Genomic DNA, 25,925 nt, shown 5'->3' on the forward strand with positions numbered 1-25,925 from the left:
CGCGCCAGCCGAAGGACTAGCTTCCCCTATTAGAAGAAACAAAGACCTCTCTTGCCTCCAGAGAAACACCCCACAGAAATAGCAGCCCCCCACATGTAATGACGGTGAAATGAGAGGAAAGCACATACGTAGTAATGAAAACAGATTCAGCAAAATGAGGCCCGCTAAAACTAGATAGCAGAGGATACAAAAGTGAACTGCGCGGTCAGCGAAAAACCCTACAAAAAACCATCCTGAAATTACCTGAACTCATGTGCCAACTCATGGAACATGAGGAGTAATATCAGCCCACTAGAGCAACCAGCAACAAGGAATCACATAACTGCAAGCTGGACTAAAACAAAAATAAAGCAAAACGTGGAACAGGAAAATCAAAAACTTAGCTTGTCCTGAAGATTACTGAAGCGGAAAGCAGAGGTAACAAGACACACTGATTACATTGATCGCCGGCGAGGAAATGACAAGAAAGCCAGGTTAAATAGTAAACTCCCATATCCTGATAGAACAGGTGGACACCAGAGACCGCAGAGAACACAAGTCACCCAGTACCATCTGTAACCACCAGAGGGAGCCCAAAAACAGAATCCACAACAAGGTGAGGATAGAGCTGGTCATGCAGCGGTTTGGTCGATCGGTGGTTACTGCAGGTTGTAGGCTTGTCGGAAGAGGTGGGTCTTCAGGTTCTTTTTTAAGGTTTCGATGGTAGGCGAGAGTCTGATGTGTTATGGTAGAGGGTTCCAGAGTAGGGGTGATACGCGAGAGAAATCTTGTATACGATTGTGGGAAGAGGAGATAAGAGGGGAGTAGAGAAGGAGATCTTGTGAGGATCGGAGGTTGCATGTAGGTAAGTACCGGGAGACGAGGTCACAGATGTATGGAAGAGACAGGTTGTGGATGGCTTTGTACGTCATGGTTAGGGTTTTGTAGTGGAGTCTCTGGGCAATGGGGAGCCAGTGAAGGGATTGACAGAGGGGAGAGGCTGGGGAATAGCGGGGGGACAGGTGGATTAGTCGGGCAGCAGAGTTTAGAATAGATTGGAGGGGTGCGAGAGTGTTAGAGGGGAGGCCACAGAGCAGGAGGTTGCAGTAGTCAAGGCGAGAGATGATGAGGGCATGGACTAGGGTTTTTGCAGATTCGTGGTTGAGGAATGAACGGATTCGTGAAATATTTTTGAGTTGAAGTCGGCAGGAAGTGGAAAGGGCTTGGATATGTGGTTTGAAGGAGAGATCAGCATCAAGGATTACCCCGAGGCAGCGAGCTTGTGGGACTGGGGAGAGTTTGCAGCCATTTACTGTAATGGATAGGTTCGTTGGGGGGGTCGCGTGAGATGGGGGAAAGATGATAAATTCTGTTTTGTCCATGTTAAGTTTCAGAAATCTAGCGGAGAAGAAGGATGAAATAGCGGACAGACACTGAGGGATTCTGGTTAGCAGGGTGGTGATATCTGGTCCAGAGATGTAGATCTGTGTGTCATCAGCATAGAGATGATACTGAAAGCCATGAGATTCTATGAGCTGTCCCAGGCCAAAGGTGTAAATGGAGAAGAGCAGGGGCCCTAGGACTGAACCTTGTGGGACTCCGACAGATAGGGGACGAGGTGAGGAGGTGGTGTGTGAGTGGGAGACGCTGAATGTCTGGTCTGTTAGGTATGATGAGATCCAGGATAGGGCCAAGTCTGTGATGCCAAGGAATGAGAGGGTCTGTAATAATAGGGAATGGTCCACTGTGTCAAAGGCAGCCGACAGGTCCAGGAGGAGGAGGACAGAGTAGTGTTGCTTGCTCTTGGCGGTTAAGAGGTCATTGGTGACCTTAGTTAGGGCAGTTTCAGTGGAATGGTGTGACCGGAAACCAGATTGTAAGCGGTCAAAGAGGGAGCAAGAAGAGAGATGGGAGGACAGTTCAAGGTAAACGTGTTGTTCCAGTAGTTTGGAGGCATAAGGGAGAAGTGATATAGGGCGATAGCTAGATACAGAGGATGGGTCAAGAGAGGGCTTTTTGAGGAAAAGGTGTGATGGAGGCATGTTTAAAGCTTGAAGGGAAAACACCAGTTGTTAGTGATAGGTTTAAGAGATGGGTTAGGGTTGGGATGAAGACTGTGGTGAGGTTTGGGATGAGGTGGGATGGGAGTGGGTTAAGTGCACAGGTGGTGAGATGCGATCTTGAGAGTAGAGTGGAGAGTTGATCTTCTGTAATGGTGGAGAAGTTGGTTTTGGAGGTGGAGGGCTGGGAAGTCGGGAGGAAGGGCTCTGGGGGTTGTTGACCAAAACCCCTCTGTCACATACAATATTCGGACTAACGAGTTCACATACAATGTGCCTGTCAGGCGCCTGCTGGAAAAATACCTATAATATCTAATGTTTGCAATTTCAGTGCTCTAAAAGTGATCAGTGACCTTCATAGGGATGTAATAAAAGAGACTACACATAATCAGTTGCAAAAAAAAACATTTACTTAACATAAAACTAATAACTATGAAATACAAACTTTTCAAAACTCCCGCCAAATAGTCCCCAGTTCGACTCTCTCAAAAAAATGTACAAAGAAAATTTTTGAACACAAACTTAATTTTAAGGTACCTTAAGTACTATTAAAAACATATTCAATCAGAAGTAGATGCTGAGGTTTCCCCAGAAAAGTCACACTTGCAGAGCAAATAGCAAGAATTACACACCATTTTTGCATGTGTCAGGCAAATTGCTTTATGACATTTGAGACATTCATAATTTGAAAGCCTTCTGGTTCCGCTTTCCGTTTGGCAGGTGGTACATCTCCTTTTTTTGTGAAGTGGTGCAGATGGTGACTTTTCACCATCATCTTCTGGGCGGAACCTTTTGAGCTGAACTTGAAGGCGAGAGGGGATACCGATTGTTTTCACGCTTCTCCTGCGTAGCTCTCCAAGTACTAGTTCATGGGCCAATTTTTTCAGATACAATCGTCTACGGAGTGGTTCAAGCTTGTTTTCAAGATAAATTACTTGTGAATTTATACCACCCAAATTCAACATAGCAAAAAATATGACCATTGGCCAGCGTTTGATGTTTCTGCTGACGTTGAAAGTGGAGCACATCTGATCTGCTGTATCCACACCCCCTTTGGTGGCATTGTAAAATGTAATTATCTCCGGTTTTTTTTCTGCCCCAGTCCCAGGATCGATGGCAGCATCATCATGAAGTGTTGATAGAAGAAGTACGATTTTTTTGGCATGTGGTACATAGGAAACTAAAGCCTTTCCATTATGGAATGCAAACATACTGCTGTACTGTTGTCTCTCTTTCACACTTACAAACTGTGGCGGCAATTCCCTTTTGCTTTTTCTTACAGTTCCCACATATGACAGCTTCTGAATTTTCAGATAATCAATCAGATCACAACTTGTAAACCAATTGTCAGCTGTAATATTGCGACCCAATCCAAATAAGGGTTCAGCCAGTCTTTTTACAACATCAATGGGTTTGTTGCTCACCACAGTAAGGACCTTCTGGTTGTTTTCCTGCATAAACTTCCAGGTTGTAAGTGTAGGTCTTACTGGCATCAACAAGGGCATAAATTTTTATTCCATATTTGTTTGGCTTTGATGGAATATATTGACGAAAGGCACATCTACCACGAAAACCAGGGAGCATTTCGTCAATAGTGAGATTCTCTCTAGGGTAATAACTTTGTTTACAGTTTACAACAAATCTTTGAAATATATCACGAATTGGAGCAAGTCGGTCATGTGTTTTGCGTTCGGTTCGGGTAGTTCTGTCGTCAAACCGAAGGCAACGAATTAGAATCTTGAATCTGTTTATGGACATAACAAGGCTATATTTTTCAACTCCATCCCCATCTTTACCCCAAAGTTCCTCCAAACTTTGTCTATTTGCCCTATAAGCTCCTGCAAGGTACAGTAATCCAAAAAAAGCACGCAGTTCTATTTCATCTGTGGGCTTGATGGTTCTGTTGCAGATGTACTTGTCCTTTATAATGTCTATATATTGGTTGGTATATGTGACAATAGAGTCCAGAATGTCATCTGTAAATATACTGTTCCAGCATTCAACTGCAGTTTTTGCATTACGTGCAGTTCCTATTACTGCAGGAAGGTGAGTAATAATGTTTAAAGGTTCCCTACGTTTTTTCTGGAATGGCTTCTTGTTCCATTTAGTATTTTGTATCTTTTCCAATATAATATGATCCAACTTCTTCATCCTCACCACTGTCACCATCTTGCTCTGTTTCAGAATCCAGGACACATTCTTCCACCTCATCATGAGAATCAATCTCACTTTCCTCTCCTAAATCCTCATTCAGTGTGAGGTCTCTATCATCTAACAGCATGTTTGTTACTTCCTCAACATCAAGTTGTTTGGATAAATTGTACATTTTCCTCTCCATTTCAGCAGATAATCTGAAGCAAGAGAAGGAATATGTTAGGGAACTACTGTATATGCCTGAGCAGCACACTTTCTTTTATAAAATCTCCCTTATTTCTATGAAATATCCTCACATTTTGTGCTATACATTCAAAAAACAAGCTAAATAAACTATTGTGATGAATAAAAACATAAAATACCAACCTTACTGAATGTGACGTATTCACATACAATGAGCCTGAGAGATCTGTGCAGCTATATCCTCTCCCCTGAAGCTCTGAAATCCAACTGTGATATCAGGTTTCACAGACCTTCAAGAGACAGGAGACTACCTGGAGGGAGGGGGTTTCCTCACAATCTGGTGAGGAAGGAGAAATGAAAGTAAAAGAGAAGCGCCTGTCAGATCAGTTGTATGTGACGGAGGGTTAAGTGCACAGGTGGTGAGATGCGATCTTGAGAGTAGAGTGGAGAGTTGATCTTCTGTAATGGTGGAGAAGTTGGTTTTGGAGGTGGAGGGCTGGGAAGTCGGGAGGAAGGGCTCTGGGGGTTGTTGACCAAAACTGTCTCTGATGCTATCAATCTTCTGCTTGAAAAATGAGGCAAAGTCTTCAGCGGAGATAAGTGGGGAGGGAGGAGGTGCTGGGGGACGGAGGAGAGAATTGAAGGTGTTGAATAACTGTTTAGGGTTTTGAGACAGAGAGGATATGAGAGATGAGAAGTAGGTTTGTTTAGCTGTGGCGAGTGTGGTCTTGAAAGTAGTGAGGGACTGTTTGAATGCGATGAAGTGCTCGTTGGAGTGGGATCTTTTCCATCTGCGCTCAGCAGCCCTGGAAGCTCGCCTCAGTTCTTTGGTCAGGCTGGTGTGCCAGGGCTGTCTGTTGATTTTGCGAGCTTTGGTATGTGTAAGTGGGGCAGCAGATTCCAAAGCTACAGCTATTGTGGTGTTATATAGAGTGGCAGTGTCATCCGCATTGTGTATGGAACTTATGTCTGTGAGAGGGAGGAGGGATTCAGAGAATGAATGTAGGTCAAGATGTTTAAGATTTCTGCGAGGGTGTGAAAGTTTGTGGGGTGGGGATTGTAGACATGGGGTGGAGAGAGATGAGAATGTGAGAAGGTTGTGGTCAGAGAGTGGAAGAGGTGAGTTAGAGAGGTTAGATAGAGAGCAGAGGCGAGTGAATATGAGGTCCAGTGTGTGACCATCTTTGTGAGTGGCTGCAGAAGACCATTGAGTGAGGCCGAAGGAGGAAGTGAGAGTTAGAAGTTTAGTGGCAGCTGAGAGGGAAGTGTCAATGGGGATGTTGAAGTCACCCATGTGTTGAAGCCACCCATAGTGGGGATGTCCGCAGAAAGGAAATAAAGTAGCCTGTTCTGCTTCTTGGTCTTCTGTCTCTTGTTCTTCTGTATCTTGGTGGTTGTCTTCTTGTTCTTTGTCCTTTTGGTCATCTTCTTCAGGGTCATCTTCTTGGTCTTCCTCAGGGTGGTCTTCAGTGTCATCGTCTCCAGGGTCGTTATCTCTGGGGTCGTCGTCTTCTTTGGGGTGGTCTTGAGGGTCATCGTCTTTAGGGTCATCGACAGGGAGATCCAGAGTGATTACCAAAAAACATTTAAAAAAGCTTGAACTTGGAGATGTAGCAGAAGGTACAAGAAGTCAGAGGAACTGCTGAGAACCAGTTGACGGTACTGGAACCCGGATGGGTAGCCGAAGGTACAAGAGCCAATGGAACTACCGAGGACCAGCTGATGGTACTGGAACCCGGTTACTAAGCAGGAGGTACCCATGCCAGAAAGCACTACCAAGGACCACCAGACGTTGGTGGAACTTGAATACCGAGAAGGAGGCACCTAAGCCAAAGGCTCTGCCTGGAAGCAGCTGACGGTACTGGAACCAGGATGGGTAGCAGAAGGTACAAGAGCTAATGGAACTACCGAGGGCCAGCTGATGGTACTGTTACCTGGTTACTAAGCAGGAGGTACCCGTGCCAGAAAGCACTACCAAGGACCACCAGTAGTTGGTGGAACTCGGATACCAAGAAGGAGGCACCTAAGCTAAAGGCTCTGCCTGGAACCAGCTGACGGTACTGGAACCCAGGGGGACCTATTCAAGATTGACTTCCAAAGAACCAGCTAATGGTGCTGGAACTGAAATAGGCAGCAGAAGGTCCACATGAAAAAAAATTGCAAGGCCGCAAGCCGGACGGAGTTACCGAAAACCAACAGTCCTACAGGGAGAGCTTGTCCTATTGGCACTACGGAACCAGCCTTGATTGCCAGATCCCGCAGCCCACATAGGAAGCACCTAAACTACAGGCACCATAGAGTCGGCTAACCCGACTGCAACCCGACAGGACAACGTATTGGAGGCAAAGTGACCTTGACACTACCCGGAAACAGCTGGCGTGCTGGAACCAGGCTTGGCAGGAGGGAGTACCCATGGCAAAGACACTGCCAAGAACCAACTGATGGTACTGTAACCCGGATGGGTAGCAGAAGGTACAAGAGCCAATGGAACTACCGAGGACCAGCTGATGGTACTGTAACCCGGTTACTAAGCAGGAGGTACCCGTGTGAGAAAGCACTACCAAGGATGCACTTAAAGGAAGGAAGCACCTAAACTGCAGGCACCTGTAAGGACTTGGACTGTATATCTGTTTCTGTTTGCTGTTTGCCCTCAGTTCAGTTACTTTTGCCCTTACCTAAGATGGAGTCATTGGCCTCACGGGGGCCATCTTGTTTCCTGTCAGATTTTCCTTGTTCCTGTCTGTGGTGTATTTAAGGGAGCTCTGTATATGTACTAATTGCTTGAGTATCTTGTTCCTGACTTGTGATCATGCTGGAAGAACTGCTATCTTGCTGGCTTCTTCGTTACTTTGGGATACCCCATCTGTCTCCGGTTCTACATCTCTTCATTGCAAAGACTTGTTTCCCTGGATCTGCTCTGCACTCGTCTCTGCCACTGGACTGCTCCCTGCTAGGAGGCCTGGTCTGGTCTCCAGGTCTCTAGACCTGACATACTTGGACTTCCACGGTCTGTACACGTGCTTACTGCCTATCAAGCTCTGTCTGCTACTAACCTGCTGTGTCATAGCTGTTTACCTGCATATCATTATAAATATTCTTGAACTCTTAATCTATTGTCTCTCGGCCTCTTTTCTGATCCATGATACTAATCTCCACTGCACTTAGCACTAAGTTTATTACAGCACCATAGAGTCGGCTAACCCGACCGCAACCCGACAGGACAACGTATTGGAGGCAAAGTGACCTTGACACTACCCGGAAACAGCTGGCGTGCTGGAACCAGGCTGGGCAGGAGGGAGTACCTGTGCCAAAGACACTTCTGAGCAGCAACTGGCGGTGTTGGAGCCCAGGGCCAATGCTAGAAACAGAGTGGAGGCAGAGGCGTAATTGGAGCAAGTTTAAAATCTTTAGTATTGTGAATGTGGAGGGAGCAGGAGAAATTGCCGCAAACACAGCAGGGGATCAGCAGACGTTACTGAACCCCAATAACACTGGAGCATGTGTTGACTGTGCAGATGGCACTTCTGAGCAGCAACTGGTGGTGTTGGAGCCCAGGGATTACAGGAGAAACAGAGTGTAGGCAGAGGCCTATTTGGAGCAAGTTTAATATCTACAACACCAAAAAATGGAGTTCCATACATCAAGTAAAAAATTTATAAATTTTATTGTAAATATAATTACATAATAAATCATAAGTTAACAAGCAAAGAAACAAAATAGAGACCCTAGTAAGGAAACAAGTGAAACCCGGGCATAAGCATCACTAAATGTCACCATGGTATTAATAATATATCACTACCGATCATATAGACCACCGATGCATCCAGCATCAATGGAAACATAGTTCACATACCCATCTGTGTTACTCCTGAAACTAGGTGTCCTCAATACCGAGTAATCCCCTCAGACTATCCTATAGACCAGTGCCATCGCTGAGAGGAGTGAGCAAATATTGACACTTCTAGTAATCTAGTTTAATATCTGTAGTAGTGTGAATGTGGAGGGAGCAGGAGAAATTGCCTCACACACAGCAGGGGATCAGCTGACATTACTGAACCCCAATAACACTGGAGCATGTGTTGACTATGCAGACAACACTTCTGAGCAGCAACTGACGGTGTTGGAGCCCAGGGTAAATACTAGGAACAGAGTGTAGGCAGAGGCCTAATTGGAGCAAGTTTAATATCTGTAGTAGTGTGAATGTGGAGGGAGCAGGAGAAATTGCCGCACACACAGCAGGGGATCAGCAGACGATACTATCTTTGCTGAATTTGGCAGCAAGCAGGAGAAGCCAGAAATTGATCCAACACTTCACAAGGAACATTGACAACTGACAAGGGCTAAAGGATCCTGCACACCTAAATATCCCAGTCAGAATTGTAATCATCCGATACACCTGGCCAGGACTGCGAGTCAGAGACAACTGCATTCCCACCTACAACCACTGGAGGGAACCCAAGAGCAGAATTCACAACAGCAGAGGTCCAATTGGAGCAAGTTTAATATCTGTAGTAGTGTGAATGTGGAGGGAGCAGGAGAAATTGCCGCACACAGCAGGAGATCAGCAGACATTACTGAACCCCAATAACACTGGAGCATGCATTGACTGTGCAGACGGCACTTTTGGGCAGCAACTGGCAGTGTTGGAGCCCAGGGATTACAGGAGAAAAAGAGTGTAGCCAGAGGCCTAATTGGAGCAAGTTTAATATCTGTAGCAGTGTGAGTGTGGACGGAGCAGGAGAATTTGCCGGATACACAGCAGGGGATCAACTGATGTTACTGAACCCCAATAACACGGCGGCAAGTGTTGACTGTACAGATGGCACTTGTGAGCATCAACTGGCAGTGTTGGAGCCCAGGGTCAATGCTAGAAACAGTGTGTAGCCAGAGGCCTAATTGGAGCAAGTTTAATATCTGTAGTATTGTGAGTGTGGCTGGAGCAGGAGAAATTGTCGGATACACAGCAGGGAATCAGCTGACGTTACTGAACCCCAATAACACGGCAGCAAGTGTTGACTGTGCAGACAGCACTTCTGAGCAGCAACTGGTGGTGTCGGAGCTCAGGGATTACAATTCAGGTGGTAGAAACATGAACACAACAGGAAACCTGGACACTGTTGCCAACCAATTGTTTAATCTGGAAGAGGACTGGCAAATTCCTTCAAGATCCAGGCCTTGTTCATTTTCAGAAAAGTAAGCCGGTCAATGTTATCGGAGAATAGTCGCATGCGACGGTCTGTTAGTCCGTTAGACTAAGACTAAGTCTTAGTCTAACCAGTTAGACTAAGTAACACTAGAAGTCCCAGAAATTTCGAGCTCTAAAGTTTCCAAAGGTAGAAATGTTAAATGACCCCTCTCTGGGACTTCTAGTGTTAAAGATGCATTCCGAAAATACACTAGCAGCAGGCCAATCAGAAGCCGCGACGTCATTCTCATTCACAAAACTGCTAATTCTAGGAATTGAGGACCTGCGAATGACGTCGCGGCCTCTGATTGGTCGCGTGCCGGTCACATGGGCGGCACGCGACCAATCAGAAGCCGGGACGTCATTCACAGGTCCGAAAGGCGCGCTTTTTAAACAAAGAAGCCTCCCGGTTAGCAGCGTGAAGTCCAGGGGCCGCCGGAGAGGTGAGCATATCAATATTTTTTATTTTAATTCTTTATTTTACACATCCCTATGGATCCCAGGGCCTGTAGGAGAGTTTCCTCTCCTTCAGGCCCCGGGAACCATGAGAATACCTTCCGATACTTGATGTCCCATTGACTTGTATTGGTATCGGATATCGGTATCAGCGATATCCGATATTTTTCGGATATCGGCCGATACTATCCGATACCGATACTTTCAAGTATCGGACGGTATTGCTCAACACTAGTTATGAGGCTTTGTAAGCTGTCCCGGTAGCGAGGATCTAGGAGGGTGTACACCAAATAATCAGCCGTGTTGAGAATGTGGGCGATGCGGTGGTTGTTTCTCAGGCACTGCAGCATGAAATCAACCATGTGCTGCAGACTGCCAACTGGCCAAGAAGCGCTGTCCCCTGCTTGAGGCATCATCTCTGCCTGCTCTGCATCACACCACCCTCACTCTACATACTGACTACTAAAGCATTGTGTAACTCCCTCCTCTGGACAGATGTCTTCCTCCTCCATTGACTCCTCCTCATCCTCCTCACAAAGTGTCCCCTGCCTAGACCTTTGTGAGGAACCACGTTGCGCAGACTGTCCCGAAGCAGATGGCATTTGTGACTCCTCATCCTCCACCTCTTCCACAACCTCCTCCCTTAGTGCTTTCAGTTTTTTTTCAAGCAGGCAGATAAGGGGGGTAGTCATGCTGACTAGTGCATCATCTGCACTCGCCATCCGCGAGGAATCATCGAAGGCACGCAAAATGTGGCAGATGACCTTCATAGAGGCCCACTCATTGGTGGTGAATTGTGAACGGCTCGCAGTGCAACTTGTTTGCGCCTGATGCAGCTGGTACTCCATTACTGTTGCCTTTTGCTCACACAACCACTCCAACATACAGTACAGACCAAAAGTTTGTGCACACCTTCTCATTTAAAGATTTTTCTGTATTTTCATGACTATGAAAATTGTAAATTCATACTGAAAGCATCAAAACTATGAATTAACACATGTGGAAATATATACTTAACAAAACAGTGTGAAACAACTGAAAATATGTCTTATTTTCTAGGTTCTTCAAAGTAGCCACCTTTTGCTTTGATTACTGCTTTGCACACTCTTGGCATTATCTTGATGAGCTTCAAGAGGTAGTCATCGGAAATGGTCTTCCAACAATCTTGAAGGAGTTCCCAGTGTTGTCCAGCTGTCCAGCTCACCCCAAACCATTAGGTCATCTGGCGTAGAACCCCATCACTCTCCTTCTTGGTCAAATAGCCCTTACACAGCCTGGAGGTGTGTTTGGGGTTATTGTCCTGTTGAAAAATAAATGATGGTCCAACTAAACGTAAACAGGTTGGAATAGCATGCCGCTGCAAGATGCTGTGGTAGCCATGCTGGTTCAGTATACCTTCAATTTTGAATAAATCCCCAACAGTGTCACCGGCAAAGCACCCCCACACCATCTCACCTCCTCCTCCATGCTTCACGGTGGGAACCAGGCATGTAGAGTCCATCTGTCCACCTTTTCTGCATCACACAAAGACACGGTGGTTGGAACCAAAGATCTCAAATTTGGACTCATCAGACCAAAGCACAGATTTCCACTGGTCTATTGTCCATTCATGTGTTCTTTAGCCCAAACAAGTCTCTTCTGCTTGTTGCCTGTCCTTAACAGTGGTTTCCTAGCAGCTATTTTACCATGAAGGCCTGCTGCACAAAGTCTTCTCTTAACAGTTGTTGTAGAGATGTGTCTGCTGCTAGAACTCTGTGTGGCATTGACCTGGTCTCTAATCTGAGCTGCTGTTAACCTGCGATTTCTGAGTCTGGTGACTCGGATAAACTTATCCTCAGAAGCAGAGGTGACTCTTGGTCTTCCTTTCCTGTTGATGTCCTCATGTGAGCCAGGTTCTTTGTAGCGCTTGATGGTTTTTGCAACTGCACTTGGGGACACTTTCAAAGTTTTCCCAATTTTTTGCACTGACTGACCTTCATTTCTTAAAGTAATGATGGCCACTCGTTTTTCTTTACTGAGCTGTTTTTTTCTTGCCATAATACAAATTCTAACAGTCTATTCAGAAGGACTATCAGCTGTGTATCCACCAGACTTCTGCTCAACACAACTGATGGTCCCAACCCCATTTATAAGGCAAGAAATCCCACTTATTAAACCTGACAGAGCACACCTGTGAAATTAAAACCATTTCCAGTGACTACCTCTTGAAAATCATCAAGAGAATGCCAAGAGTGTGCAAAGCAGTCATCAAAGCAAAAGGTGGCTACTTTGAAGAACCTAGAAAATAAGACATATTTTCAGTTGTTTCACACTTTTTTGTTATGTATATAATTCCACGTGTGTTAATTCATAGTTTTGATGCCTTCAGTATGAATTTACAATTTTCATAGTCATGGAAATACGGAAAAATCTTTAAATGAGAAGGTGTGTCCAAACTTTTGGTCTGTACTGTATGTAACGTTGAATTCCACCTGGTGGGTAGGTCACATATGATGCGATGTTCCGGAGGGCGGAATCGGGGCTGCAGAGCTACAATGCGCGATCTTGCCATTCTGGAACGCCGCAAGTGAGCGCACTCTAGGCGGACCTTGTGCAGCAGTACAACAAGATCTGGATAGTCCCTTAAAAAAACTCTGCACGACCAAGTTGAGTACATGTGCCAGACATTGGATGTGAGTGAGGTTGCCTAGGCCCAGAGCTGCAACCAAATTTTGGCCATTGTCACACACTACCATGCCTGGCTGGAGATTCGTTCGCACAATCCACACGTCGCTCTCCTGCTTTATGGCATTCCAGAGCTCCTGCGCTGTGTGGCTTCGATTCCCCAAAGAAATTAATTTCAATACGGCCTGTTGATGTTTGGCCACAACTGTGCTCATATCCGTCGTAACAGGAAAGTGTTCACGGATCCATATTGAGGTAGACTGTGACGGTTCCTGCAGGGCTGATTCAGAGGAACTGGAGTATGAGGAGGAGTCAATGTGTACAGACTGGATTCCTGCAATCCTTGGAGTTGGCAGAACACGTACAGCGCCACTCTCAAGATCTGTACCCGGCTCTACAACATTTCCCCAATGGGCAGTGAGGGAAAGGTATCGTCCGTGTCCATGGTTACTGGTCCACGCATCGGTGGTCAGGTGAACCTTGCTACTGACGGCGTTTAGTAGCGCATGTTTAATGTTTCTCTCCTCATGCTTTTGCAGGGCAGGGATGGCTTGCCTGCTGAAATAAAAGCGGCTGGGCACGGTGTACTGTGGGACTGCCAATGCCATGAAGTTACGGAAGGTGTCAGTCTCCACCAGCCTGAATGAGAGTATTTCAAAGGACAGTAGTTTTGCAATGCCAGCATTCAGAGCCTGTGCTCGGGGGTGGTTTGCCAAGTATGGCCGCCTTTTTTCCCATGCCTGTGCTACCGATAGCTGTAGACTGGCCTGGGAGTGTGAGGATGACAGGGATCATGGTGCTTTGGGTGGAATTACACTGTGTCTCTCTACAACAGTACCAGAGGTTCTTCCATGGCGATCCTGTGAGGAAGCCGGACCAGCTGTGTGTGAGCTGAAGGAAGAGGCTACAACACGAGCTGAAGAGGTGGTAGATGGTGCTGTAGGCTGGTCTAGGTCTTTAGTGTGTCTTTGTAACTCCACCACGTGCTTGGTCCGCACATGTTTCCACATATTTGTGGTATTGAGGTTGCTGACACTTTTCCCTCTTTTCACTTTCTGATTACACAGCTTGCATTTGACAAAGCAAATGTCGTCTGCAACTGTGTCAAAAAAGGACCAGGCACTGCAAGTCTTGGGAGCGCCCGTTTTGGGTTTTGGAAGAGGCATGCTCCTAATGGGTGCCGAAGTGGAGGCTACAGGCAATCCAGTCTGCCCCCTCCCTCTCCCTCCTTTTTGGGCCGTTCGGTGAATCTCTTCCTCAGAGGCACCAACAGTGGTCAGCGGCAAGCAGATGTTAATGAGACTATGTCCTGCTTTTTCTCAACTGAGCATGACCATGGTATGACCTCCCATTGGAGTTCAGGGTCACATGCTGAGGTCTTGAAGTGGCTCTGACTGGACCACTGGGAAGGTCCCGGAAGGACGCCGCTATTATAGGTTTGCATGGCCTCTCAGCCATTTGCTAGTATAAAACTTATATCTTGTATGTGGATGAATGTTTGATATCTGGTGAAAGCTCCTAGTCAATCTCCTCTCTAGCGTTGTTGTATGTGGTTTGGGTGTTGGAGCTGACTAGCGCCAGGTTGTGCCATCCTGCACAAGGCATGATTATACTGCGTCCTCTCAGCAGCGTATCCCCAGTGCTGCGCCGTGCGCATCTAGTGCGCTTTCCGGTCCCTAACTAGGGCGGTTAGTGGCGCCCGCAAGAGTGCACACTCAGTGCGCTAAATGTTTATTATTTAGGTTTTCTCCCTGGCACTGCAGTTGTGGTCCTGAGCGCTAGTGTTCTAGAGGGACACTAACCCTGTGTCCTTGGGGCAGAGTCCTGTGACCTAATACTAGTGTTCACTCAGCGGTATTGCGACCCTGTGAAGCAACAGGGTTCGCCTCCTTACTTACCGGGTGAAGTTAATCCGTGCCTGTTCACATTATACCGCCATATAGTCTGCCATTACCGAGCAGCAGGTGTCATCTCTGCATGGTAGACCCCGGGCACCATATATATTCCCTTATATTATTTGGTGCGTTCTGCCAGCCCTAACACATAGGGGCCCAAGATGGGGGACACTATTACTGGAAGGGGCTCAGGACATGGGACATTATACTAAGAAATGGCCCTGGATGGGGGACTTTTTTACTGGAAGGGACCCAGGATTGGGGAAATTATACCATAAAAGGGCCCAGGATGGGGAATATTATAACAGAAAGGGGCTTAGGATGAGAGACTTTATTACAGGATGCGCGTCACGACAGGGAACATTATTACAAAAAGGGTTCCAGGATTGCGAACATTATTAGGAAAGAGAGCAGGTCAAGGGACATTGTTACATTAAGGAGCCAGAACAGGGGACAATATTACACAAAAGGGCCCAGGAAGGGGACATTATTGCAAAAAAGGGGTCAGGACAAAGGGTATTATTAAAGGAGGTTTCCATGATAGGGACACTATTACACATATGACTTTATAGCAGTGTTTCTCAACTCCAGTCCTCAAGACCCCACAACAGGTCATGTTTTCAGGATTTCCTTAGTATTGCACAGGTGATAATTTCATCACATGCTCAAGCATTAATTCCATCGCCTATGCAATACTAAGGAAATCCTGAAAACATTACCTGTTGGTGGGGTCTTGGGCACTGGAGTTGAGAAACACTGCTTTATAGGATCTTGCACTTGGGCCCATGGGATTCTAATTACATCCCTTGTAGTTATTGTGATTACCATGTAAATAAAACATCATGGTTTAGTTTAACTATTTAGGTCCTCACATTTTATTGATTGCAAACCCGCCACATTTAAAGATTTGTTTTAGATAGCAGAACAAACAGGACGTACATCATTATTTGAATGTATATAATCACAATTAGCATTACCTCGTTAAACTCTGATCAATATACAAATCAATACTGTAGAGGGCACACATCCGTGCCTTATACAAGCCAAAATAATGCAGCATTTTCCCATAGTACTGTAATAAAATAATGATACTAAAGCTGCACACTGTGATATAGCTGCACTATGTCAGAGGCACATTTCCAACTGTATCATCGTAGAATGAAGCCCCAGAATATCAATATACTTATGGTGCTGAAGTGTAAACTAGAAAATGCACTTGATGATGAAATTAATGTTATGTATCTCTCCAGCACATTTCATCTGCTTCATCTGCATCTGTAGCATGGATGGGGATTTTTTTGTGCGCACTTTCTTTAGTATGCAAATATAGGATGAAGCTTGTTTTTTAGACACAAAAGCGCAGGCAAATTAGTTTTACATTCAAGCAAGCCAAATAAATTTCTTTTTGAACATTTGACAGCTGGAGTCGCTACAATTAATCCGTAATAACTATGCAACTCAAATTCTTGGTGTCATTCATATGTCACTACCTTTTAAGCTTTCAACCAGCAGCCAAGAGTAGTATCAATTATAGTCTTTTGAATGAAAATGGGGCTTGGTTACTAACAATTTAACTATTTACATAATTTTGCAGATTGGGAATGTCTATTTTTCTTTTACTTTATATCTATTCACTGGAAGCCTGATCACATATTTCGCTAGTTTTCAAGCCAGAACATGAGACTATTGAAATCCTGTAAGCTTTTGCTAGTATTCTGAAGATGCTGTTAATACTAATAGTATTAGTATTATTATTAATTTTTAAAGCACCATTAATTCCATGATGCTGTATATGTGAAAAGGGTTATATACATATACCATACATAAAATTAAACAAACTGACAGACTGGTACAGAGGGGGGACAGAACTGTGACCACACATGGTTATAGACTACAGAGGAATGGGGAATGAGGCAGTAGGTTGGGGGGTTCAGAGCAGCTTCGGTGGTATTAAGATGGCAGCCAGGTTATTCCAGGTTGTAGTCATTTCTGAAGAGATTAAGGGTTTTCAGGTTGCATTTTAGTAGATTTGGGGTTGAGGAAAGGATAGTTTCTGGAAATATTCTTGATTTAGAGGCGGCAGGAGATTGTAAGGACTAAATATTTGATTTGAATGACAAAGGAGAGACAAGCGTAACTCCGAGGCAGCAGATTTGTGATACAGGGGAGAGTGTGATGTAATTTATTGTCATAAGTAAGTCTGATGGGGGGTTGAGTAGGATGATGCAAAGCAGGGGTGTCAAACTGCATTCCTCGAGGGCTGCAAACAGGTCATGTTTTCAGGATTTCCTTGTACTGCACAGGTGATCATTTAATCACCTACACACATAATGATTGCAGCACCTTGTGCAATGCTAAGGAAATCTTGAAAACACACATGGTTTGCGGCCCTAGAGGAATGCAGTTTGACACCCCTGATGCAAAGAGTATGAGTTTGACTTTGTTTACATTGAGTTTTACAAAGCGTGATGAGAAGGAAGATATGGCTGATAGAAACTCATGGATTTTAAGACAGCAGAAAAATGACACCTGGGCCAAAGGTGCAATGTCATTTGAGTGCCATCAACATACAGGTGGTACTGTAGACTATGAGGTGTTCTAGGGCAAAGGTTTAGATAGAGAAGAGTAAGGGTCCTAAGATAGAACCTTGAGAGACACCAACAAAAAGAGGGAGAGAAGAGCAGGTAGTATGGGAGTGGGAGAAGCTACATGTGCATTGAGTGAGGCAGGAAATATCCATGAGAGGTCAAGGTCTCAGCCAGAGATGTGACACTTCCTTGAGTTTTTAACCCCTACCCCATGCTGCCCTCAGATTACACAGGAAAACCATGCTGACAGATTCACTTTAACGTTATTGGTTAGTAAGTTGTTTGTCATTTTGGTTAGAATTTTCAGTTTCATTTGGGTGGTGTGGACAGAATCCATATTATAGTTTGTCGATTGTAGTGTACTGGATGAGAGGTAAGAGGAAAGTTCAATGGCACTTGCTGTTCATCATGGGAGTAGTGATGTGTGGCGATAGATGGACATAGAGATTGGGTCAAAGGAGGGCTTCCTCAGGATTTTTGTGCTGGTTATGTGCTTAAGAGCAAACGGGAAGATAACAGTAGTTAAAAATAAGTTGAAGAGTTGGGTCAAGGCTGGGATGAGCAGGGTCGTGAGGATGGGGAGGAGAGGCATCCTTACAGAATGCTCACTACACGCTTTCAGGATTCTCCATTGTTGACAGCGAGAGCAGGCAGTCATGTGACAGTAAGTATGTATATGCATACATTTCCTCAAGTCAACTAGACATGTTCGGCCTAACTCAAAACAAATTAATTGAGTGCGGATGTGCACATCCAATCAGAATGTTGCCAGTAGTATGCAATTCTTCTTGTGAGAGTGCATTTTCTGAAGGAATTCAGTTTCTTTTTGTTGTGTTAGTGATCCTAGAGATCAAGTTTGATTAAGCAGCATGTAATATGGAGTCCAAATGGTATATGTGTATTGAATGTTCACTGTGTTTTATCCAGACCAACATCAACCCAGCCCTCTACCAGGAAATTTTAGAGCACTTCATGATTCCTTCTGCCGACAAGATTTTTGGAGATGGAAATTTCGTTCTCTAGCATGACTTGGCACCTGTCCACACTGCCAAAAGTACCAATATCTGGTTTAAAAACAACAGTATCACTATGCTTGATTGGCCAGCAAACTCAGCTGACCTTAATCCCATAGAAAATCTATGGGGTATTGTCAAGAGGAAGATGAGAGACACCAGACCCTACAAGGCAGATGAGCTAAAGGCTGCTATCAAAGCAACCTGGGCTTCCATAGCACCTCAGCAGTTAATATACAAAAAAATAAATAATTACAATGACATGTATCCACTGGGAACTATAAACCAAAAAATATGATATACAACCAATTTATATATGGGGAAATATGTAATTGTTTATTAACAAAGTAATTGAAACACAATATTTACATTACATGACTCATAAACACAGGAAGGAAAAGCTACCAGGTGGCAAAAGAGTACAGGGTTCCACCAAGTGGTAAAGATAATTAGATACACTTACTCAGTAGAATAAGTTAGATAAATAAATACACAAAGAAAAATATACTATCATTATAGAAAATATAAATCGCAATGATATAAATTAATGAATAATACTAGTATCTTGTGTATCATAAATCCAACAATAAATATTGATAAATTTATATATAGTTACATATTCAGCAAAAGACTACACATAGGTACAGCTATGATATTAATTGACAAAATAGTAATGCATAAAAATATATATATTGCTGCGCAGAAATAAATCATTTGTGAAAGTACAGACTACAGTGAAAACTTATTATAGTAATAAATATCTATAGCACTGAATAAAAAGTGATAAATAAGGCTCTATAAAAGAGAAGAAAGTGGGCTCAGAGCAATATTAAATAGTTAATTTGATCTAAAATGGATTAGGGAAAGTAGAATAATAACTGCAAAAAGTAATAAATAAATACCGTAAGTGTCATTATTGAGTGGACTGACTATTAACCAATAGTGTTGAGCGATACCTTCTGATATCGGCAAATATCTGGATCGGATTGGATCGGCCGATAACCAAAAAAATATCGGATATCGCCGATACCGATACCGGAAACCAATGCTAGTCAATGGGACACAAATATCGGAATGAAAATTAGCCCTTTCTGTCCTTGTGCATCCTGTTCCGGAGACGGGAAGAGTGTGGGCGGTGCGTGGGCGGAGACTGCGTGTCTGTGTGCGTGGGTGGGGTCTGTGCGGGCCTGCCGGGGGTCTGTACGGGCCTCTCGGGGGTCTGTGCGGGCTGCCGGGGGTCTTGCGGGCCTGCCGGGGGTCTGTACGGGCCTCTTGGGGGTCTGTGTGGTCTGCCGGGGGTCTGTGCGGCCTGCCGTGGATCTGTATGGGCCTCTCGGGGGTCTGTGCGGCCTGACGGGGGTCTATGCGGCCTGCTGGGGGTCTCTATGGGCCTCTCGGGGGTCTGTGCGGCCTGCCGGGGGTTTGTGCAGCCTGCCGAGGGTCTGTACAGGCCTGTCGGGGGTCTGTGCGGCCTGCCGGGGGTCTTTGTTTTTGTGTGCAGGCATCGTCCGATGGGTCGACAAGTCCCATCGGGCTATGCCTGCTACAATGGCAGTGATTGACACATTAGCCAATGATGGGAGAGTAGTAGTCCCATCATCCGGCTAATGTGTTGAATGTAAAAAAAACACAAACATACATACTACATACAATATACTACATACATACAACATACATACATACAACAGACATACAACCTACTACATACATACTACATACATACAACATACTACATACATACTACATACATACAACATACATACAACATACCACATAATACAACATATATACAACATACTACATACATACTACATACATACATTCAACATACATACAACATACTGCATACATACAACATACATACAACATACCACATACATACAACATACATACAACATACATACTACATACAGTACATACAACATACATACAACATACATACATACAGCATACATACAACATACTACACACATACAACATACATACTACATACATACTACATACATACAAACATACTACATACGTACATACTACATACATACTACATACATACATACATACTACATACATACTACATATATACAACATACATACAACATACATACAACATGCATACTACATACATACTACATACATACTACATACATACAACATACTACATACATACAACATTCATACTACATACATACTACATACAATACATTCATACATTACATACAATACATACATATAGACATACAGTACATATAGCATAGAGTACATACTCACCATCACTTGTCACTTTGCTCCCCGAAGCCAGTGTCATCTGTAAAAAGTATGAAAATAACAAACAAACAATATACTCCCTGATCCGCAGAAATCCACGAGTGTCCCACGACGATCTCCCGTGGAGAACGACAGCATCAGCTGATGCGACCGCTCTCTAGGGGCATCTATAAGATGCCCCAATTCCAGTACTTAGCCCCTCTCTTCCCACTCCCGTGTAGTGGTGGGATATGGGGTAATAAGGGGTTAATGTCACCTTGCTATTGTAAGGTGACATTAAGCCGGGTTAATAATGGAGAGGCATCAATAAGACACCTATCCATTATTAATCCAATACTAGTAAAGGGTAAATAAAACACACACACATTAGGAAAAAAGTGATGTCACTGCTCTATAGGACCTTCAGTGACACACTGACAGGAGACAATGGCTCCTGCAGTGCATCACTGAGAGGTTACTATAGTTCAGAGTCTCACTTTATGGCAATTGCTGCATGGGAAATTTCTCACACAGCAATGCCAAAAGTGAGACTAGAGACTATTTCTTTACAGCAGTGGAGGAATACAGCGCGGAAGGATACCTTCCTCCCGTCATTGTATTCCTGGAGCCCCTAGAGAGCTCCCGAAAACTGTTCTGCATTGTTTTGTTACATGGACTCGATAGGCGAGGCGCATAGGGCATACGGGGGCCAAGCTTGGCTCCGGTATGACGAGCAGTTTAGACAGAGGAAGGCGGTCCGTCCTTCGATTCGCTGGGATCAGAAGGACATCAGTTTGTGGCTGCGGGTTATGGCGCCGACGAAATTCGGCCATTCCTTTCAAGGCGGGGCCGGGACCGCCGGCCACTCCGCATCGCAGGGAAGTTTTTCAGGGTCGGGGGGTCAGTCCGGACAATCGGGAGGTCAGAAGCACGGTTTGTGCTGGCAGTTTAATGACGGACAGTGCAAATTCGGAGCTACTTGTAAATTTAAGCACGTGTGCTCGCACTGCAGCAGTTCTTCCCATGGAGCCGCCAAGTGCTTCAAGAAGAAAGGAAAGCCAGAGGGTAATTCAAAAGGGGGAGACGCCAGTGAAGCTGGACGCGATGGTCCCCTATCTAAGTAAGTTTCCGGATAGGGAAAAAGCGGAGTTGTTGTTGCTGGGTGTGGCACCCCTAGGGGTATTTGCCACAAAAATAGTTACTGACAGTAAGTACAAATACTAAAATAGCAAGACTGCACTACCACCTCCGGCCAGAAGGGGGAGCTCCAGAGACTCCCCTTGATCCATTCTGGTCTGAGAGAAGAAATGGCAGTTGGGCTAAGGAGCTGAAAGTGAGAGGTCATACAGTTGAATCTCTAACAGCCCTGTGACTGTTACCAGGCCTAAATCACCGGCCTGAGGAGAAGAGGGATAGAGAAAAAGGACATTGTGAGAACCGGGTAGCATTAATCACTACCCAGAACAGGCGCAAAGACGGATACCGGATCCGTGGCTGTATTCATTACATATAATACAGCAACCGGAAAAACGTGAGGTGATATCAGCTTCACTAGGGTCGGACGCAGCAACAGACACAGAGTTCAGCGGTACTCCTGGAGGGGGTAAGCCGATAAAAGGACTCGGGTTGCCCGTCGAACCAGGACCCGGAGGGGACAGATTGGGCCGGCAGCCAGTTCACATACAGCAGCAGGGCCACACAGATATTGCGTACAATAAGAGGCGAAGACCCCGGCAGGGTCAAAGTAACTCAGAGTTCCCATACAGACTCCGGTGACAGGACTGGTTGTAAATCCTTTTTTGTTAAAGTAAACTGGTTAAACGTTTCAGTGCCTCAGTCTTTCATTTGGACAATAGCCATCTATCCAGGATTGGGATCATCACCGCTGGGAGAACCTGCTGCTGATCAAGTAAGTGCCTCTTCCCTCACGATACCCTTTACACTGTGCATTGCCTGAGGCCACAGCACCGGGTCAAGCCACCCGTGACACCCCCCTCAAGAGACAGACCCCATTGGTCCGGTGCTGGGTACCCCGGTCTCTTGGGCGTCACAATTGGCGTCACGAACAGGATCTAGCCAGCCCGTATACCGGGTATTGTGTGCCGTGATTGGAGCCCAAAACTGTGAAAACTGGGATGAAAAATCTTGAAAATTGACTTTATTAAAGAAAAATCCATTCCCCATTGAAAACTATTGAAAGTGACTTTTCCCCATTGGTTATAATGGAGTAAAGATGGCCGCCATCCCCTGAGGTAATCACTTCATAACCGTTAGGCACGAGACTGTTAATTGAGCTACGCCATCACCTGAGCCCCAGTCTAACTGAAAAACTTCAGAATCCGCCATTACAGAGCGCGATGGGTGGGAGCAGCAGGGGGCGTGTCATTGTGGGCGGCACCAAGCTGAGCGCTCTGACATCAGAGCAAGGGGAAAATCGATCCTGCTGCACAGCGGAACGAATCTACACTATCCCGATGGAAGCGGAGGACCGGAAGGGTCCGGATTAACTAAGGGGGCACAGTATGTCGCAGCACGGAGATGCCGCAGCACTCGGCAACGCTAATGCAGCTGAAAGACAGAGTGTCAATAGAGAGTCCGGCAGCGCAGCGGTGCAAGGAGTGGCGCCCATCATGCCGGTGCTGATGCCATATACCCCGGGTGGCCCATGGCTTCCAATGTATGAAGGTGAGCCTAATACCCTTGACGATTTCAGAGAAAAGATGCTGGCCCATTTTGACATGTTCCCTGTGGGTGAAGTTCAGCGTGTTAGTCTCCTGATGATGCAGTTAAGTGGCCATGCTAAGCGAGAAGTCACAGCATGGGCAGCTGATCTAAAAGGCACTGTTGAACGCATATTTGCTGGATTAAAAGCTACATTTGAAACCACGGCCAGCAGCAAAGCTAAAATACGATTCTTTAGTTGCAAACAAAAAGCTAATGAGGGCGTGAGAGACTTTGCCTTAAACCTGCAGGAAGCCCTTAAATCACTTACACTGGCTGAACCCATTTTTAACACCGGAGCGGATAAACTGCTAAGAGATCAATTTATTGAGGGACTCTACACCCCTTCTCACCGGGGGCATGTGAGCATGCTTGTTTTTAAGAACCCTGAATTGACATTTGCCCAATTAAAGGAGAGCGCTATACGTCTCCAGCTGGCAGAGGCACCTCGGGATCAGGATCCTGCGCAACCCATGGCAGAGGCACCTCAACAACAGGGAGTGCCAGTGACATCAGCTATGTCTGGGGCCATTGCTAAGCCCCTGGGGCCCAGTACTAATGAGGCTCTTCAACAAAAGCTTGACTCTTTAGCTGATGTTGTTGCTTCAATGGCTAAAACCATGCAGGAGATGAGAGGACACAAGATGGAGTTGGCAAACTGTAGAGAGGATGTTCCATGGATGAGACCCCGGAGATACCCGACATGGAGAGGACGACCCCGCGACCGCTACCAACCGGATGGACAGCCCATTTGCCGCCGTTGCCAGCAGCCGGGCCACTTTGCACGAGATTGTGATTTAAACGGGAATCCCCTGGGAATGCGGGCCGCTTCGCAGGAATGAACTTTCAAGGCCCAACACCCTGGCACGACAGGTACATCGGAGGACGACCCATTATCCCTATCGTGCTGGACGGAATTCCCCTCAACGCTTTGCTGGACACAGGTTCCCAGATTTCATCTATACCGTATATCCTTTATAAGAGGTACTGGGCTGATGCAGATATTGATAAAGGGCCCTCTGATGTTGAACTAGATATATGGGCCAGTAATGGTAAGTTGGTACCGAAACTAGGATTCAGGGAGATGACCATAAAGATTGGTAAAGTAGAATTGAAGAAACAGGGTATAATTGTTGTTGATGTTGACCGGCGGAACTGTGAACCAACTGTATTGATAGGAATGAATGTGTTAGAGAACTGCTTTTCCGAAGTCATTTCTGTCTTACAGCAAATTGCTGAAACTGCCCAATCCTGCCAGCAGAGAGTTCTCCGGAGGGAAATAAAAGTATTGATGTTAAGGCAACAGGTAGAAGTTGCAGGTGGAGAAATCGGCAGTGTGAGGGTAAGTGATCCAACGTCTATTGTAATCCCACCAAAAACAGAAATGCTGGTATGGTGTAGAGCAGCCATTGGTACTAAGGGACGAGATTATCAAGCCTTAATAGAACCAGTGTACACCGACAGCAGGCCCACTATACTCACAGCACGAGGGATAGTCGAGGTACACCGGGGACGAGTGCCGGTACGACTTTTGAACTGTGGAGAGGAAGAGGTCACTTTGCCAAGGTATGCTACAATGGCAAAGCTATATACTGTTGACAACAATGCCATCACAACCATTGAGCCCTTAGAACCAACCTGTCAGGTGGAAGGCAATGGCTCAGATGGAGAAATGGAGGATTGGTGCCAACAGCTACACGTGGGCATAAATTCAACACCTACCCATCAAAAACAAGGGGTGTATAGGCTAGTGACGGAATATGAACAAGTCTTCAGTAAACACCCATTGGACTTCGGACGGATAGAAGGGGTAGAACACACAATCCCCACAGGTGACCATCCCCCAATAAAAGAAAGATATAGACCCATACCGCCCGCTCACTATCAATGTGCAAAAGATATGCTGAGGGAAATGAAACAGGCCGGGGTAATATGAGACAGCTGTAGCCCCTGGGCGGCCCCTCTAGTGATTGTCAAAAAAAAGGACGGAACCATGAGAATGTGCGTAGACTACCGGAAGATTAATAACATCACCCATAAAGACGCCTACCCCTTGCCTAGGATAGAAGAGTCCTTAACTGCTTTGAAATCTGCTAATTATTTTTCCACCTTAGACTTAACAAGCGGGTATTGGCAAGTCCCTGTGGCTGAGAGAGATAAGGAAAAGACGGCATTCACAACACCAATGGGTCTATGTGAATTTAATCGCATGCCGTTCGGACTCTGCAACGCATCCGGTACCTTCCAGCGGCTGATGGAATGCTGCCTCGGACACAAGAACTTCGAGACCGTCCTCCTGTACCTAGATGATGTGATCGTCTACTCAAAGACTTACGAACAACACTTAATAGACCTGGCAGAAGTGTTCGAAGCCTTATCCAGGTATGGCATGAAAGTCAAGCCATCCAAATGTCACCTTCTCAAGCCAAAGGTACAGTACCTGGGACACATCGTGAGTTCGGAGGGAGTAGCACCAGATCCCGAGAAAATAAGCGCCATAAGGGATTGGCCAAGACCTACCAGCGCAAAAGAAGTGAGGCAATTCCTGGGATTGGTGGGTTACTATCGCAGATTTATAAAAGGATTTACCAAGTTGGCAGCACCCTTGCAAGACACCTTGGTAGGGCAGACGAAGAAACCTTCAAACCGAAACCCTCCTTTCCAGTGGAACGACGAAAGGGAAGACTCCTTTGAACAACTAAAGAAGGCACTAACCGGAGAAGAGGTTCTGGCATACCCAGATTACCATCAACCTTTCATCCTCTACACCGATGCCAGTAATG

The sequence above is a fragment of the Ranitomeya imitator genome, chromosome 1, assembly GCF_032444005.1.
Source record: "Ranitomeya imitator isolate aRanImi1 chromosome 1, aRanImi1.pri, whole genome shotgun sequence".
In the NCBI taxonomy this organism is placed as follows: domain Eukaryota; kingdom Metazoa; phylum Chordata; class Amphibia; order Anura; family Dendrobatidae; genus Ranitomeya; species Ranitomeya imitator.